Source organism: Panthera tigris, chromosome D2 (genome assembly GCF_018350195.1).
Source record: "Panthera tigris isolate Pti1 chromosome D2, P.tigris_Pti1_mat1.1, whole genome shotgun sequence".
Taxonomy (NCBI): Eukaryota; Metazoa; Chordata; class Mammalia; order Carnivora; family Felidae; genus Panthera; species Panthera tigris.
In genome coordinates this window covers 85,427,539-85,446,559 of record NC_056670.1, presented here as the reverse complement: position 1 = coordinate 85,446,559, position 19,021 = coordinate 85,427,539, and the positions used below count along the sequence as shown (strand labels likewise).

The 19,021-nt window shown below is 58.1% G+C and overlaps 1 long non-coding RNA gene across 1 annotated transcript; it reads left to right on the top strand.

The window, feature by feature from the left end:
• LOC122232063 lies at positions 1 to 18,664 on the top strand. Its single transcript, XR_006209390.1, has 3 exons — positions 1 to 87; positions 12,333 to 12,489; positions 16,539 to 18,664. It is a non-coding gene; the product is annotated as an uncharacterized LOC122232063 (long non-coding RNA).
• Positions 18,665 to 19,021: the final 357 nt, after the last annotated feature.

Here is a 19,021-nt window from a genome sequence, read left to right as displayed (position 1 = left end):
CCCCGCATCAGGCTCCAGCGTGACAGCACAGAACCCGCTTCGGATCCTCTGCCCCTCCCCTGGTCGTGGCCTCGCTCCCCTTCAACGGTAAACAAAACGTTAAAAAAAAGTAACGTATAGTAAAATCATGTGTCTTCTTTAGGTGACAGGTCTGTGATTTGTGACATGGGCGAGGATTCAGCCTGTGTCCTCAGGCCTGACCCTGGGGCCACCACGGACACCTTCCCAATGCTGCGGTTTTGTCTTTCTGAGGATGTTTGCTCCAGGGGGGAGGGTTTGAGGCTGGCTCAGCTCCTTCTCTTGGCGAGTCGTCCCCCCGGACGCGAGTTGGCGGTTTGTTCCTGCTGTTCTGAGTAGTTACTTCTCCTCGGTGTGGACAGCCGAACCACTCTGCCCCCCCTGCGGTGTGGACGCATGGTCTGCTCTGCCCACCCACTTGCTTGCTGAGGAACTGTGGTTGTTTCTGGTTTGGCCGGTAGGAATACAGCTGCAGTGAGCAGTCTCGGGCAGGGTTGTGTGAACGTGGGTCTTCACAGTTTCAGGGCAAACACCCGGGAGTGGGTTGTGGGGTCGTGTGGTGTCTATTTAACTTTGCGGGAAACCCCAAACCCTTCTCCAGGGGCTGCACCACGATCAGCTGTCACCCGGGTCCAGTCGCCCACGGGCGGAAGCCACTCACCTGCTCCCAGACACCTGCACTTCAGCACCCGGAGAACGCAGACGTGTGTGCGGCCGAGCTAGGGGTGTGGCCCCGGAGGCTGGGTCCCCGTTCTCCTGACATGCCCAGGACCCTGGCTGTGCGGCGGTTCTCGCTCCGCAGCGGGTGCCTTCGGCGTCCCGCTTCAGGGGAAAGCTGGATGGGGTCTCCTGTGCTTCTGTCTGTAGGATGACCCATGGGGGACCCCGATAAGGAGTCACATTGGCCTCCCCCAGCCTGCCGGGGGGATGGGTTGGGAGTCACGTCTGATTTAAAGTAGTGGAAATCAAGTAGTTGATGTTCAGGCCCCCCCCCCCCGGTTCGTGGCTCAGAGCCCCAGCTGCATTCACTGTGCAGGGGATCCGATGTCGTCACCGTCCCGCCATGTCCCCACCAGGACTCGATGGGAGGCCGTGAGGCTGTAGTGACCTCAGGCTGACTCGGCCTTGGCTTTTCCACGTGTGCTCCCCGCTCTGGCCCTGACTGAGGCCCAGACACAAGCAGGTGCTCCCGTGGTCGGCAGAGCTCGGGTGCAGGTGTGGGGGAGGGTTTTGTAAGTCGTGCAGACGTGACACCAAAGGAAATTTTACCCGTTGGAGGGGTGATGTGCGTCTGCAGAGGCGAGGACTTAGGGGGACGCCCCTGTCTGGGGGGACCTTCCTCTGCCTGCTGCAGCCGAGGGATGGCTGTGGCCCGAGGGCTCATTCGTCTCACTTGTGGACCGAGTGAGAGGATGCCCTTCCCTTGTAGTGACAGAGCTGAAGGGGCGGGACGGGGCCAGCTCAGCAGACACAGCCGATGGTGGACATGGCCACGGCCCTGTGCCCGTTCACGTTTGGTCAGCGTGGCTGGGAAGACCAGACGGGAGTCAGCACCGAGGTGCGCTCAGGGCCGCTGGCTGGAGATGCGTTTGCTGGGCCTCTGGGGAGGGGGCCGCAGCTCATGTCTCCCGGTCCCCCTGGGGGGGGGGTGCAGCCTCCAGCCCAAGGTCACTCCCAGTCAGTGGACGTGTTCACTTGGGGGCAGCCTGGCGCATGCACTGGCCGTTGGCGGACGTGCAAAGAAACGTCTCTAGGAAGACCATTGTGCCAGCTCAAGTGGTTTCTGTCAGCTTCAGGACCGGGCCTGTTTTCATTCACTTCGGGGGCTGGTCACTGGATCGAGGATCGGCACGTTGAGCCGATGTGGCTTCCGAAATTGCCCAGAGAGCTCGGCGGCTCGGTGGTGTGGTTCACGTGCTCCTGACAATTGAAGAAAATTCCCTTCCTTGCTGCTTTTACAGACGGAGCCAGAACGTCATTAAACTTGATCACTTCATTATGGGATGCATCGTTTGGTAATTTATCTTAAACAATTTCTGTGACTATTTTCTACTATTTGGACAAGAGAACTTCTTTCAGGAAATACACGTAAACTTTCAACCATTTGGGAAAAAACCATGAGCTTCAAATGATGGACAAGCCGAGGGGATTTGTGGGTCAACGAGACCGTGAAAATTGCCTCCAGCTCTGAGGACGCCAGGACTCTGTCTCGGGAGAGGTGTGCGCACTCAACACTGGCGAATGTGAGACAACGTCCCCTCACCCCTCCAGCCAACGCAGCGGTATGTGGCCGTGCGCTCCGTGGGCCTTGGGGCCATCTTGTCGCCAGACCAGAGGCGACTGTTTGCCCAGAAATGGCTGTCAGAATTTTCCACCAGAGTGTTCTGCCCCAATGGGCCGCACAGCACCCGCCTGACCAAGATAGTACATCTAGTGCGAGGTGGAGATGTAAGTGTTTTCTAATATTTGACAAAAATCCGAACGCCAGATTTTTCTCATTCTCGTCAACCACTCCTTGTTCCCTTCCCCCAAGAAGGTGTTCGGGAACAGTTTAAGACGTCAAGGGAAGTGTTACGTGTTAGGTTTGCTCTCCATCAGCCAAATACATTGTCTCGTAAGCTGGTCAAGACAGGAAAGGACCACCTGGAATTTGATCTTGGGGGCGTCTGATGGTGGAGGCATCTAGGAAGAGAGGGAGAGAACAAGGAGGGACATGTGGTAAAGGCCCACGGTAAAGGCTCCGAGTTCCGGCACAGTCGGGAGCCTCCGATGGCCGATCGTGCCCGCTGATGAGGCCGCTACCCAAACAGCCCAGTATCGTGTGCCTGTGCTTGCTTATTCCTGTCCTGCGGGTTTCAGGTCCTTACGTGACTGTGGGATTATTCGAATAAGCCCACCACAGCCTCCTGTGGGGGTGGAGAGCCATAATTCTGGAAGCTGGAAGTCCAAGACCTGGTGCCAGCAGACTGGTGTCCTCACACCTGGGTGTCAGCAGACAGGTGCCTGGAGAGAGCACGTCCCGGTTCAAGGATGCCACCAGCCCTCTCTGCCCTCATGAGGCAGAAGGGGCGAGGGGGCCCTGTGGGGTCTCTGTTATCAGGGTACTTACTAATCCCCGTCGTAGAGGCTCCACCCTCGGGACCTTGTCACCTCCCAAGGCCATCCTTGGGGGTTAGGCACCGTTCATCCTTGGTGAATCTGGGGGGCACCAACCTTCAGTCTGTAGCAGTCCCCCACCCACTGCACCTCTCCCAGCCCGGAGAGGCTGAGCTGTCCGCTGCTGGCCACCGGCAGGCGTCAGAAGGAGGACGGGGAGGGTCACGGGGTCCCCTCCCTCGCTGCGCGGCGGCTTGCTGATCTGGAGTCGCAGCCCCGTCGGGGGCCCTCTCCCCGAGCACCTTCCTCCGGCTGGCTGACCGCGCTCTTCGGCCGGCCTGCTGGGCCCCACACCTGCACGCTGGGCCCCTGCACGCTGCTTCGTCACCATCTGTTGACTGTGTTCGCTTTGAGTCAGTCTGACCTGGTTTTCGCTTCCCTACTGGTTTCAAGGAGGTCTGAGCCGCCTTCTCCCCTCCGGGAGGTGAAGGTCACGTTTCGAGCAAACCTGGAAGCAGAGGTGGAGAAGGTCTGATCTGCCGTGACTCGTGACTCGGGACTCACTGCTCCGCGTGGGGCGGACTCCACTTCCGGAACACCTGGCGGTGTGCCTGGCGGGAGGCTCAAGCCGTCTGCTTCCCGCGGCCCTGACGCACCTTTGCAGTTTCCTGTCCTCTGGGCAGCTGCACCAGCAGGGCCCCCCGACCCTCCCCTTCCTCCTCTTCCCCGGGGGGAGGCCTGCTGGCCTTTCAAGACGGGCCAGGCCTCCCTTGCTTTGGGGAGTGGGGCCTGTCCCTGGCCGGCATCGGAGCGGGTCTGCGGGTCTTCACCCTCGAGGGGGCTGACGGAAGCCTCGCTGAGGCCTGATCGTGGCAGGATGTGCGCGCTCCTGTGCGTGTCACTGTCGTCCCGTCCGTCCCCATCCCAACACGGGAAGTGTCTGACGTGGCACGCGGGCCCACCCGGCCCTTAAAGCCCGGTAGACGTTTTGGGGGGCTGTGGCCGGAGCGTCACGACTTCCAGAGGGAAGAGCGTGACCGGCTAAGTAATTACCGCCAGCCCGCCGCGCACCAAACGGCCAGAGGGCGGAAGTGTTGATTCTTGTTTGAATTTGGAAGCACCTGAGACCCTTGCACGCCCCACCGGCGGGAGACCCGTCAGCCTGGCCGCTGAGGGCGCTGAGGGTCTGGGGCTTCGCGCGGCCGTCCCCTGACCTGCTGCCCGGCGAGCCCGCATCTTTAGCTGCTGGTATTGCTGCTGTGAAATTCCTCTTGGCTTCACGTCTCTGCATAAATAATTTAATTTAAATGACTTTCATCATCAAGACCTGCCTGTTACTGTGCAGTTTACAAAGATTCATCTACCTCCTTAGAATTTAGATCAGCATGGAGCACGGTAGAATGTTCTTTTAGACTAAGCAGGGACCTGATTTTAGCCAGAAAAAAAAAAAAAAGTGAACTGCGTGTAAGATGGTTTCTGAGAATTCCCGGCTTCTGGCGGCCACTTAAAAAGTGCCAGAAAAAAGGGAACTTTTAAATAAAGGATTACAGGCAGCCTGTGAGCGGTTTCTGCTGCTACAGAATTACCACAGACTCAGCGGCTTAAAGATACAGACGCATCAGCGGACCATCCCGCGGGCGGGAAGTCTGAGCCCTGGGAGCAGGGCTAAGGTCAAGGTGCCGACCGTGCCGCGTCCTCTGTCCTTCCTCCCGGAGCTCTCGGGGAGATCTACCTCCTTGGCTCTACCCCCTCAGCCCCCTGCCTCTCCTCCGCCTTCCAAGCCAGTTGTGGACAGCTTCCAGCCTCCTCCCACGGGGCTGTGACCTCCTCCCACGGGGCTCTGGCCTCCGGCCGCCCTGGGAGGCCCCCTGACCTGCCATGAGGTTACTCTTGTGTCCACCTGTGTGAACACAGACAAGCCCAGACAGCTGGGCAGCGTGACGTCGGGGTGCGTCTGTGAGCGTCTTCCCGAAAGAGATTCGTGTTGGATTCCGTCACTGAGCAAAGACCAGCCCCCTCCCTGGTGTACGTGGGCCCCATCCACCCTGCGGAGGGGCCGCTGTTGGCTCTTTCCTGCAGGATGCCCGGTTTGTCCTGCCCACGGGCATCGGTCCCCTGGGCCTCAGGCCTTTGGGTTTGGACCGGGACCAGCCCCCAGCTCTCCGGGGTCTCCAGCTTACAGACGGCACACGGTGGGACTTCTCAGCCTCAAAGTCCACGAGGCAATCCTCACGAGAACCGTCTCTCTGTATATCCACGTATGTCCCACTGGCTCTGTGTCTGCGGGGACCCCCGGCTACTACACTTGTCCTGCGTCACACCTACCCAGACGGCCCGAGGTCACCTCCCACCTCCAGATCCCCAGTTTAATCACATCCGAAAGGTCCCTTTTGACGTGTAAGGACATGTTCACAGGTTCCGGGCTCAGGACTGGATGCCTTTGGGAGGCCGACATCCTACAGACCACAGACACAGGCTCCAGACCCCCCGGGACCAGCGGGGAACTGAGGCGGACCACGGAGAAGCCTTTCCTGTAGTGGGAACCGAGGTCGGCAGGAGGGAGCGCAGTGAGCAAGCCGGCTCAGGCGCCCCTGGGCTGATGCCCACACAGCCGGGTTCCTTCGCGAGGGTCATTTCTGCAGAAGCGCCAGCAGGCCTCTGTGACGGTTGCTCTGTCCCTTTGTCTCCATGTCCACGAGGGGAACTTGAAGCCACGGCCGCTTCACGCCGTGGGCTGCGTGGCAGCACCCGGCCTTCAAGGAGGGAGCTGGTCCTGGGAAACACCACGCACAGAGAGTGGGCACTTTACAAGCCACACACACGTGTGATCCTGGTGCAGGGGAACCCCCGGGCCCCCTGCTCTGGTGGCTGGTGGTGTATTCTCCAGGAAGAAGCTTCCAGAAGGCTGCCTGACAGAGGCATTGGCCGGCCTTGCTCTGGTGCTGCCGTGGCTCCTGGAGACGCGGTCCTGAAGGACGGGGCCATGTCCCCTGTGCTGGGTGCCCGATGCGCTCCGTCCACACGTGGCAAGTTGGCGCGAGGCTCCCGGTCTTGCGCCGAGGGTGTCGCGTCTTGACAAAGCAGAGCGGGTTTGGGTTCGAGATGTCCGGGCAGCGTTCGGGAGCTGCTGTTTGGGAGCCAGGGCCCCAGCAGTCCTGCGCCTGTGAACGCAGAGTGATGCTGTCCAGCCACGGGTGTCCGGCCGCTGTCTGTCTTACGTCCCTGACCATCAGTCGAGCTACGGGGATCGGCACTTGTCTTGCCAGTCTGTAGCCCAGAGAACTTCGCTGATGCGCCCGTTCGCTTGGTTCTATGTTTCCAGACTGTTTCCCGTCAAGCAAAGTTCCTTTCAGGCCCTGGGGCCTCTTACCTGGGAGCCCAGGTGACTCCTCCTCTTCTCTGCCATCGTCAGGGACGGAAGACACCAGGGAGACTGGTCCTTCTGTTTACGTCTAGAGCTCTTCTCTGGCTCCACGGGGCTGGGGGACCGTGACAGACGGCGGCGTGAAGACCCGGGGCCTTTCGAGGAAGGTCCTGTTCCCAGATATGGGAGTGTGGACGTCGACGGGCCCTCCGCTCTGGGACCTGCCTAGGCCACGTCCTTTCCGGGTGGGGTGGCCAGTGTGGCCCGGATCCGGATGTCTGCCCGCCACATCGGCTCCTGGGGGCCTGGCCGTGGCCACTGTTTGGGTCACTGTGTCGGCTCTAGTGCCCGAAGTTGTTCCCTCCCTCCCCAAAAGCCCCCAACACCGTCCTGCCCCCAGACGCCGTCCCAGCCTGCTTCCTGGGGAGCCTGGCCTACAGCAGGTAACAAGTATCCCTGGGTGGCCGTGGTGCCAGGAACTTGAACCTCCCTCCACCCTGCCACTCGCCACTTTGCATGTCATCCCATCGATTGCACCAACCTGAGGAAATATTACTGTCCTTGTTTTATGATGAGAAGCTGGAGTTCAGGAGCTGGCACAGGCCACACGGAGAGCCATAGGGCACAGGGGGGACCTTGCCCTCAGGCACCGGTCAGCGGGCCCTCCCCCTGCCTCTCTGTGATGACTTCACTCCCCGTCTGCCCCTGATTGCACGCCTCCCGCCTTGACCCTTGCCCCTTCTCCCTGGGGACCCACCCACACCCGTGACCTCCGTGGACACCCTGCACTGAGCATTCCCGACCTGTCTGCCGTCCCGACCCCCTTGTGCGCCTCCCTGGCCCGCTCTGTGAGATGATTCCAGATGCAGAAAACCCGGACACCAGCTGCATGCCCCTGTCCTGGCCTTGTGGCCGACCACCGTCCACGTCCCGGCTTCCTCAGTGTGGCTGCTGTGCGCTGCAGTCCCGCGTGGAGGCGCGAGGCTTCTGAAGCCGGGAACCGGCAATTTTTGAGCAATCTGTGTCCTTTTCATCATTCTCTGCCTCAGGGTCACTTTTTTAAAAGTCATAATCGTGCTGCTACAATGAAGGGTTTTCTGTTTCCAAACACGGGCCGAGGGCTTAGCTCAGCAGGACATAGCTTATGTCACGTTATCACGGTACGTTATGTTGTTATGTTGCGTTATGTCACGTCATCGTGTTACGTTATTACCTTAGTTATGTTGTTATGTTACGTTATGTCACGTCATTGTGTTACTTTATTACGTTAGTTATGTTACGCTATGTCATGTCATCGTGTTACGTTATCACGTTACATTATGTTGTTACGTCATGTCATCATGTTATGTTATGTTGTTATGTTACGTTATGTTAATTTTTAAGGACACAGTTTATTGAAACAGCAGCAGGTGTGCCACACAGATTGGAGAGCTAGGGCCTTTTTGGGGGCTGATCCAGGGAAGGAGCCGGGTGTGGGAAGAGCAGGAGGAGAGCAGCCGCTGGGGGTGGGCAGTGGTCCTGGCGGGATTGGGAGGCCATCGGGCACGTGGTCTGGAGCCGGCCTCTCCCGCAAGTGAGGGGCTGGGCTGTTCACCTGACTGCCGCCACCAGCGTTGGTTGAGGGCGGCTCTGGGGTTTTCAGCTCTGGCGCGTCTGGTCCCCGGGGCAGAGACGCGGGGACCGCCGGGAGAGCCCGGCCCCTGCCGTGCGTGGCCGGTGCTCACGGTCGCCGCCGCCAGGCCACGGTCTCGCGGAGATCCAAGACATCAAGCTCGCCTTTCCACGTTGGAGATTTAACTCAGGGCAATCATTTCCTTCAAAATTTTAATAGCTTAAGTACGTTGCACCTATGGGTCTTGATGAAGTTGGGAATAATTCTCCATAATTAAGACTCTAATAACCGCTACTTCATGGAAATGATACTTCAAAACAACAAACAAACAGACGTAAAGGTGTGACAGTTACAGTGTAACCAGGAGGCTCACCGGGTTGGCTGTGCTGCATAGACGCCCAGGAGATTTGCGGTGCTGCGCTGTCCCCACCGTCCCAGGCTCGCGGCCTCCCTCTTGCTCTCCGAGGGCAAAGTGCAGACTGTCGCCTGGACACTCGTGATAATGGCTGAGTGGCCACCTCTGTAAGTGACAGCAGTCCATTGCTTGGGTCTGTCTGTCCTGCCTCTCTCACCGCCTGCCTGTGTCCCCCTTGAAACCATCTGCACCCCAGGCCCTGCCCCCGACCGTGGTTTGGCAGGAGCCCCGCTGAGACAGACCCGTCCAGATATGAGTGTGAGGGAGCCTCGCGGGGATGTGGTTCAGCCCTTTCCTCCAGGCGTCTGAGGGGTCTGTCCCCTGGAGCGCCAACCTTATAACCGCCCGGGGGGCCGCTCTTCCCTCCCAAGCAGGACAGACTGGGGGGTGGGGACGCTGGGCAGGGGTGGGGGGGGCGGGTTGCATAGCACCTCACCGTCGGGAGAAAACCAGCCGAGGCCGGCGTTACGGGCCACCGTGGCTTTCTTCCTGCCAGAGACCCGTCTTTCTTCAGTGGTTTAGTGCAGATTCCTTACAGAACAGCGAAGATCCAGCCGGTTTGTGCCTCCTGGGCCTGAGAGTGAAACACGGAGCCGAGCCTGCCCCCGACCGTGCGCCCCAACGGCAGAGACGGCCGCGGGCTCTCGGTGAGGGCTGGAGACTTCGCTCGGCTCCCCGGGCTCGGAGACGGTTCGCGATTACAGAACGTGTTCCCAGAGGTCACGAGGCCGGACCTGGTTAGATTGTGACCCGCGACAGCTTGTGGCGGGGAAGATCTTTGTAGAGGAGGGCGAGCAGGTGTGGTGGGCCGGGCTCGCAGAGAACGGTCTGGCAGAGCGGCAGGCGAAGTGACAGGAGACACGCGTGTTGGGCTCTGCCCCAGGCGCTGGCACGGGGCCCCGCGTCCCTCGGAGCCTCCAGGCGCTGTGACGATCCTTCCTCGTGAGGAGGCGGTGGGAGCTGCCAGCTCGCGGCCCCGCCTGCACCCCATCCTCCGGGCGGGGTCGGGGGGGGCTTGGTGAGGACCCAACACGCCCACGAGTCTGGAGCTGTGGGGCTCAGGGCTCTTCCAGGTTCCGGAACCGGGCCCGGGAGCTCCTTCCACGTCTCGCCCCACACGCCCCTTCGTCAGCTGCTCGTCCACGTCCTCCCGCGAAGCCCTGAACGGGTGCACCACGGGGCGTTTCTCTGAGCTCCGCGAGCCACTCTCGGGCCGTCCGCAGCAGGTGGATCGAAAGCACAGGTGCAGTTGGGGTCAGCAGTGGGGGAGGGGCAGCCCCGTGGGACCAAGGCCTTAGCCGTGGGGTCTGATGCCCCCTCCAGGGAGACGGTGCCAGAACTGAGCGGTGGGATGCCCAGCTGGTGTTGCAGGATCGCTCGGTGTGGGTGACGGAGGGAGGGAGAGACAGCCTTTCCCAGGCGGGGTGTGGTCCCCAGGACGCCAACAGGGCTTGCTGGGGACGCAGGGCCCTCCGGGCAGCCTTGAGCTTTCCCAGGCAGGCGCCGCGGGCACCGGGGTCATCCGAGGGTTGGGCCTTGAGCTGTGAGAAACGGTTCACGCCGCTGCAGCGATGCAGGGAGGGCTGGGCCTGTCCGGCTAGCGTCTGGCCGGGGTCTGGTCGGGGAGAATCTTGTCCGTGTGCACGTGGAAATGACCGCCACGAACCAGTCAGCGCGGGCTGGGGACTGGGGTAGCACGTTCACTGCCTAGCCTCGTTCCTGCGGGTGGAGCCGCGCCTCCCGCGTGGCGGGGAGCCAAGGAGGCAGGACGCTGGGCTGGCGTGGCATCCGGAGCGGGTTCCAGAACCGACCGCTTGGGAGAGGGTGCGCTTTCCTGGAGGTCCCGGCTCAGCCCAGGGCTGCGGGCGCGAGGTACGGCACGCTGCCCGACGCGTCCGGCCCTCAGAAAGAGGCTGTGGCTCCAGGTGGGTGAAGCTGGTCAGCAGGACCCATGTGCCCTGGTGACTCACCGGCCCGGTGACAGACCCGGTTCCTGGGTCCCCGATGCATGGCAGAGTAATGCCCTTCCCGCGGACGTCCGCGCTGCCCCTCTGTGGGGACACCTTCCTCCCTAGGGAGCTGAGTGCCGCGGGGAGGACGCCTGCTGTTAATGAGTGGGTGTGTGGGGCATGGGCAGGGGGCCCCTCCCTTCAAGGAGGACGTTCCAGTGGGGACGGGGAGGCCATAAATTCACGGTCAAGGTGCTGAAGACCGTGCACAGAACCGGGAAACGCAGCCCGGCACCAGCAGCCCGTGTGCTGATGGGTCGTCTGAACTTCTGAAGAGAAGCCTTTCGTGGGAATGGTGCTTCTTGCCTGGCCACGTGGTTGGGGACTCGGGAGTGGGTGATGCTGCTGTCTCCCTGTGTGGGGACACGTGTCCAAGTCCTCAGCCCTGGTGCCTGTGAATGTGACTTATTTATCTCTGATGGATCCAGCTTCCCTGTGTCCCGAGTGCGATTCTCTGGGCCTAAGGAGCCGGGTTTCCAAAGTGTTTTGCGTGTGCACCCAGCTTTTTTTTTTTTTTTTTTTTAGTTTTTTAATGTTTGCTTATTTTTGAGAGAGAGACAGAGCGTGAGCAGGGGAGGAGCAGGGAAAGAGGGAGACCCGGAATCCGAAGCAGGCTCCGGGCTCCGAGCCGCCAGCACAGAGCCCGACGCGGAGCTCGAACTCACAAACCACGAGATCATGACCTGAGCCAAGTCAGACGCTTAACCGACTGAGCCCCGCAGGTGCCCCCTGTGCACCCAGTTTTGAAGTTTGGCTGTTATTTTAGGTAGACGAAGGGGCTTAACGGGGGTTTATGTCAAGATTAAGAACTGTGCTTGGGGACAGGACAGACCCCTGTCAAGCGCAGGGCCCTCCGCATCCTGGGGAAGCCGCCAGAAGTGCCGTTGGTGGTCACCTCATTCACGTCCGAAATCTCCGAGGCCTTGTAGGGGGCCAGACCCTGGGAAGGAAGTGGGGAGAGGGCCAATTTCCCCGGGAAAACGTGGCCAAGGAGAATCCCGATCTTGACAGACGGAGGCCCATGGGGGGCAGGTGCGGCCTGGTGGGTGACCGGGGTGGGGGACCCTGGTTCTGCAGGTGTCAGGACACGCCGGCCTCAGGAGCTCCCATGGCAGCCGCGTGAGTCTGCTGCCGGGGGCATGGCGCGTGTCGGGGGCCTCCCAGCGAGTGGGTGGGCGCATGACAGAGTGAATCGGTACCGCGATAGGATCTGCTGTGGGGCAGGGGGCGGGGTCCTTGCCGGGGCTGGGGTCACTAGCATCGGCCCTTGCCTGTGGGTGCACGGTCTCGCCTCCCCCCGCCGCTCCCCGCCTCCCCGACCCAGTGCAGGTTTCTGAGGCCGCAGGACAGTCCATGAAAGGCCCTGGGCAGGTAGAGGGTTGCACCAGCCCCGGGGGGACAGTAACCAGGACGCAGGACCCTGCCGGACCTGGAAACGCCTCCTCCTCGGTGGCGGGGTGGTGGCTCCCTGACCAGGCGCCTTCCAGTACCTCCGCCCCAGGGCCCCCATCCCCGGAGTTCGGGCCACATCCTTGGCCGTCTGGGCTCCGTGATTGCGGGACATGAACACGCCTGGCCCCTCCGTGGCCTTGAGGTGGGGGAACGCTCCGGGAGCTTCTTTTCCTACAGTTTCCTTTTCTCCCCTGGATGTGCCCCGTCTTCCCGAGCCGGTGGGAGGGTGGCCCGTGGCTCCCGTGTCTTCACTCCCGTGACCCAGTGTTGTCCTGCCGTACTTCCCCCGAGCATGTGGAGTAGGAATAGAAACAGTAGAAATTGCACACTGATTGCACGATCACATTTTGATTTTTGATTTTTCAGACAATTCTGTATGTTGCTATCGCTGACGGGACGCCAGGGCTCCGACAGCACAGCTGTGAGCCAGGATCCGCGGCCCAGCCACGCGCCCTCACGTGTAGGGGCCTCGAGGGAGCAGCTCTACAAGTCCTGATGAGGCCTAAACTCAGCCCAGGACACGGTGAGCATCCGCTGCCAACGGGGCGCAGCCGCGTAGCCCTGAGCCTGCAGACTGCCCTCCTCCTGCCCCATGGCTCCCCGAGGTGGGTGACAGGGTATCCTTGTCTGCCCTGGGCTCTCGGGAGATCACTGCGTCGTTGTCCTCTGGCCTCGTGGCTGGCCAAGCACCTGACTCGTGCTCTGTCACTCGGGGTTAGTGAAGAGGCTGCATCGTGTGACCCAGTGCGGACTCAGAGTCGGTCTGATGCGGCCGAGGCGCGGGGCGAACGCTGGCTCTTTGGTCGGAACAGTTACTACTGAGGTGAAGGCATCGCCGTCACCAAGATGAGTCACTTGACCCGGGCCTGACACTGCACCAGGTCCCTGCCGGGGGACATGGAAATCCTGGTCCCTGCCTCAGGGCTCCTGGTCAGCCCTCTGCCTGCAGGAGGCCTTGCCCTGTGAGGTCAGGGCACCAGCTTGGAGGGAACGGGCCTGGGAGCAAGTGGGGAGGGGAGGCAGAGGGGGCGCACGCCTGTACCTCCCCATGCAGCGACCCAGTTTTCTCTGTAGAACTAAATATACAGTGGAGTGTGAATTTGGGATATTTTTCTGGAAGGAGCAGCTGGGGGAGAGGGATGGGGGAGATCAGGGGGTGGGGAAGGCTGGGGTTCTGGGGTGCAGCTGGCGGGAAGGCTGGGGCCCTGAGACCACAGAGGTGTGACCGCCGATGTCCCACCGAGGGAAGGTTTGCTCCCGTGCAGCCCTGGGTCGGGGGTCCTTGGGGACACAGATGTCTGCACGCTGAGTCAGTCCAACAGAGGAGGCCCTGGGATTGGCCGGGGACCCCAGGGGCTGAGAGGGCTCAGCTGTCTCCACAGCGTGGCTGCTGGTCCCTTGGCTCATCGGGCCAGACGGACCGAGCGGGCCTCCCCTGTGGGTGTGCGAGGGTTCACGGCACCGGCAGACCAGTAGCCTCTCGCCCGTGGGGGTGGGGGGCTGGGGTGCACAGGGGTGGGTGCGGGAGGGCCTAGGGGGTCGACCTTTGAAGGTCCTCCTGACCTCCAGTCATCCTCCTCCTCCTCCTGTCCCTGGCCTGGAGCAAAGCTGAGGGCAGGTTTGGGGAGCACGGAGGAGGAGGCCGGTGCTGTGAGCCAGTGGAGGAAAGCGAGGGCAGGGCAAACCCTAATGGTACGTGTCCCCTGAGCCACACCCCATGTGAGTGCTGCACCCCCAGAGGTGTGGGCTGAACGGACATTCGCACGGACATGGACATGGCCTCAAAACCCAGGTGCATTCAAAGCCTTTTATGTATTATCTATTTATTTGTTTGAGGTGTTTCAGGAGCTTTTCCTCTTTAGATGTTTGGTCAAATGTGGACATCGGTTTAACATTTATCCTAGGAAACTCCTGCACTGTAGTTTAGTATGATAATCCTTTAAAATAGAACATTCTCTCAGTACTCATTAAATACACGTCCTCTCATATGAAATAATTGCTCCTTCTCATCTCGATTGCACGAAGAGACTGTATTAGGTTAGACTTTGAAGGTGCAGCTTACCTTAAATCGGAAGATCAAATTAGACCCTGAAACCCAATGCCATTGTGCACTAAAGCCTTCCGCCCACCCTTGACGCCCTCTTTGGAGAAGGAAGGAAGCTTTGTTATTCAGAGATGGCTGGAGAGAAAGAAACGAATTTCCATGAAAGTCCAGGTGATTTGATGAATATTCATATGGACAATTTAATCAGCGACTGTTGATTATCTGCATTTCCATGTGAAGCAGGTTCCTAGAATATAAATAAAGATCACAGAGCAATTGTTTTGACTTTCATTCCTGTCTGTGATGCTCAGGTCTCTGCCCCAGGACCGGCTTCCTGTGTGGCTGGAGAGAGGCCGGCGTCAGGACCAGGACCGCAGGGGTGGACCCGCTGGCATCCAGCTGCCCCTGCCCGGTACCTGGCACCCAGCTGCGAAAGGGCAGGAGGCTTCCCAGAAGGAAGGCTCACTAAGGATTCTTAGTGCTGACCATAGTACAGATCTAAGGTGTCAGCTCGACCCCCAGGGTGTGGGTGCCAGGGGCTGGAGGTGACCGCGTCAGGGGAGAGGGCAGTTTGGGGGAACCCCCGCTGCAGCCGGTGGCTGTGGTAACCGTTGTTCTTGGTTGTCTGAGAGGGTGGGGGCTGAGGTCCCGGGAGGGCGTGGCTGACAGACGGCAGATGCGCTGCAGGTAAATTGAGGCTGAGGATGGCTGTGGGTTCGCCTTCCTCCGGCGGTTCTTGGACCTTCTCCAGTCCTGCATTCGTGATAGAGCGTTGACCTCAGCCGTGATGCATAAGTAAATGGGAATAAAGTGACAGCACTTTCACCTGCAGCAGTGACAACATGACAGAGCATGAATTCGGGGGCCGGTAACATGCGGGGAACATGCCGTGGGGTGCAAGCCTCTGGGGGCCTCGCGCTCTACAAAGGTGCAAACCCTGTGATCCTGAAGGTTTACTTCCAGAAGTCAGTCCTGGAGAAATTATTAGATGTGATTTTGCAGGGGATGCTAATTAAGAGACAATAATAATGATAAATTAGAAGTAATTTAAATGTTTAAAAAAATTTTTTTAATGTTTGTTTATTTTTGAGAGAGAGAGAGAGAGACAGAGTGTGAGCAGGGGAGGGGCAGAGAGAGGGAGACACAGCATGGGAAGCAGGCTCCAGGCTCCGAGCTGTCCGCACAGAGCCCGACGCAGAGCTCGAACTCACGAGCTGTGAGATTGTGACCTGAGCCGAAGTCGGATGCATAACCGGCTGAGCCACCCAGATGCCCCCTAAATTTCCCCCTCAACGTTGAATAATCAGAAATCAGTGAGCAATATTATGGGATATCAGTAGATCAGCGGACTATTTGGGCAGGAAGAATCATGCTGAGACTTTCTTCAGGCAGCAGAGGTCAAGCATCAGCAGAGGGCCAGGTTGGACCCGGGAGTTCTGATTTCAGGATGCGTCCGACAGCTGCCGGGAGAGCTGGCACGGCCCTATCACACTGTCTCTTCCAACTTTGGGAGCGGGAATATGCCATCTCCCATTGTCTGAACCGGCCTCTCCTGGAATGCTTTAAGAAAGATGAACTCCTCTCCGAGCCCCGCGTTGGGATTATAAAAGAGAAATGATTCGAGGACTTAAAGATTTAGCAGCAGTTGTTACAGTCCTAGAGCAGAAAGATTAATGAGCTACCAGCTTAACATATGTCTCAGAAAAAGAACAGCCATTTAATTTCTAACTTTGTAGGATGTGGACCAGCTCCTGCGTTGCAAGAATAACTATTTTGCAACATGATATTTTGCTCTCAAATTAGCTGATTAAAATAAACCAAGGAAGTCACCCAGGGATAAAGAAGGTGGCTCAGGGACGGCGTTCGGGTTCACGCATGGCCGGGAAAGGCCATAAATAGGACGCACCGTTTTGGCCTCTGGAGCTGGGATGGTGGTGGCTGGGACACCGGGCTCCTCCCCAGGCCTCCGGTTGACATCTTCCTCCCTGTGGGGTCAAGTGCAGGGAAAGTCTGGCAATTTAGGAATATGCCCACGCGAGGTGCCTGGCTGGCCCTGTCGGAGCACGTGACTCTTGATCTCAGGGTTGTGAGTTCGAGTCCCACATTGGATGTAGAGATTACTTAAAAATAAAATATGCCCACAAGTTCACGGACACTCCTCCCTTAGCGCCCTCCCTGCAAACCGCCCGAGAAGTGACTTCTGAGACCCTCACCGTGGGCTTCTGAAGGCAGGTCCTGGGTGGTGGGCTCCAGGTGAAGCCAGCTCAGCGTCAGGGCCAGGGCCCCGGCATGGCTGCCGCACATTCCGGCCTCACGGAGACGGGGTGACGTGGGCGTGCTGCTTGAAGCCACCAGGTCCTGGGGCAGCTGGCTCTGCGGGAGCAGAGAAGGCCTGTTTCATCCGTCTCGCTGCCGCGACTCCCACCCCACTCTTGTTTTCTGAGAATTTGAAAACAATCTACATCTCACACCGTTTTGTCTGGAAATAACTCAGTATCCTTTTTTTTTTTTTTTTTTCATTTTTATAGTACGAAGTTGTGGGAAATCACATACCAGTGCGTCTCTCACTCCGCATGTTGACTCGTGCTGTTCACCTCTGGGCTTTCTCCCTGCGAACTCAGGCACTTTATAGACAAGTCCGAAGTCCCTCTGTGAACGCCTCCCCTGTCTGCCCCGTGACGCCCTCCGCCGGGAAACTGAGGCACATTCAGGCCGTGGCTGAAACGGATCCACGCAGCTGTCCAGAAACCAGGGGACGTGTGTGTTTAAAATATGCACGGAGGGCAGTGTTTTCAGGCTTTCCCTATTGTTGCCGCCTTCAGGAGGAAAACAAAACAAAATTAATTTAAAATTTTAATTAATTAAATTTAAATTAATGAAATTCATCAATTTCTCCCTAATGAGAGAAATGAAATCGTACAGAATCTGGATTTTCACCTCCCTCTCCCCTCCCCAGACCAAACCCTTCTTCTCTGGGGGCGATACCACCCCTGCTGAGCACGAATGATCCCCGGGGCCACGGGTCATGTTCCCCAGCCTGTGACCTGTCACTGGTGACCCGGCCATGGCTGTGAGGCGGGGTTGCAGTCTCTGGCAGAGCAGCGCTGACCTTGGGGCCGCCCTGCGCGCCCCAGGATGTCCAACAGCAGCCGGGTCTGCACCTCTGGGCCAGCAGCGCCCCATTCCCCCCGGGAGCCGCCCCACATTTCCGAGGATGTGGCCCACAAGCCTTGGGGTCACTGGCCCCACCCGAGGGGCCACGTGGGTCATGCACTGTAATCCGTGTTGTATTTTCTCCCTTTCTGTCCTGTCGGTGGGTGCCGGATGGGGTGTTGGCTGGGAGTACGATCAGATACAAGGCACCGAAAGCCGGGTCCCTCCAGGGACGGAGGCGAGGACCTCATGGAGGGAGAGACCCTGCGGGAAGGCCGCCGAGGTCAGCTCAGCGGGTCAGCAGTGTTGCCCTGACCGGAATCTTCCGGATTTCCATCTGCTGCCCCCACGTTCACCTTGTGGTTGTGCCTCTCACCGCACATCCGCCTCTGGTGCAGGAAGAAGGTGACAGAGGAGGGAGGCGCCAGGCCTGTGGGGCGGGAAGGAGGGAAGCCCTGTGCCCCCGCTTTACAGGGTGCCACCAAAATGCCCCCAGAGCGAGGGTGCCATGCACACCCCGGAGCAGCACGCGGATCCGCCGGGCCCTGCGTGCCGGTCGTCACGGGGTCACGCTTGCTGTAGTGTTTGCCACGCTGATGGGTGTGCAGGGGCATCCCTTGTTTTAGAGTGAGCTTCCCCAGCACGGTCAGGTGCCTTCCCTACGAAGGGCCTTGTCAGAGCCTTTGCGCCTTTTGTCCACTGGGCGCTTTCTTTTTATTAGTGATTTGTGGGAAAATCATTATACTTCCTAGATATGAATTATTTATAGGTTGCATACACTGAGAGCAATTTTCCTCCTAGCCTGTGCCCGGTTTTTAATTTGATGATGTCTCCTGTTATACCCAAAATTTTACATTTTGATGTCATATTTATGAGTCGTTTCCTTCATGATTTATGCTTTTCTCTTTTCTTTCTCTGTGTTTTCTTAGAGTATTCTTGTATATTTCGTCCTAATTTGTTTTTCACCATTAGGCCTCTGATACATTGGGAATTTATAACCTTCCTTGTTGAGAAGCAGGGATCTATGATGTTTCCCAGTGTGGAGAGTCAAGGGTCTTGGAGGTGGTGTTTATCGAACGCTGAGTAATCATTTTCCCCTTTGATTTGCACACCTCCTCTACCACGTGGTGGTGCCGTCCGTGCGTGCACGGGGGTCTGTTGGTCGCACTCAGGGGCCTTTCCAACACACTTCGTAGCGACTGCAGCTTTATAACTGGCCTGGATAATCTCACAGTGAAAGTCCTTCCCTTTTTAGAATTGTCTTGGCTATTCTTGGACTTTTTTGCTTTCATGTAAATTTTAGAACACATTTTACAAGTTCCACAAAAAAATCCTTTGGAGCGTTGATTGGAATTGCTTTGAGTTTATAGACTAATTTGGAGAGAACTGGCATCTTTACGAAATTAGGTCTTCCCATTCATCAACATTGTACGTCTCTCTACTTATTCATGTCTTTTTTTAATGTCCTTGAGTAATGTTTTATTCTAACTTTCTCCATAAATATCTGGAACATCTTATGTTAGACTTTGTTTCAGAGAACTTACAGTTTCTTCGTTTTTTTTTTTTTTTTTTTTTTTGCTATTGTGAATGGGATCTTGTATAAATCACATTTCCTAATTAGACACTGCTGAGGTGTAACAATGCTTTCATCTTTGTGTGTCGGGCTTTAAGCAGTGGCCTTGCTGGACCTCCTTATTACCCGCAATTGTAAATTTCCTTTTATCTTTCTTCTGTACGCAGTTCTAAAGATCTGCTAATAATTACCTAATCTTTTACAATCTGTGTACCTTATTTTAAAAAATGAACATATTGCCTTGGCGGGAAGTCTGGTACAATGTTAACTGGTATGGGGGGTATC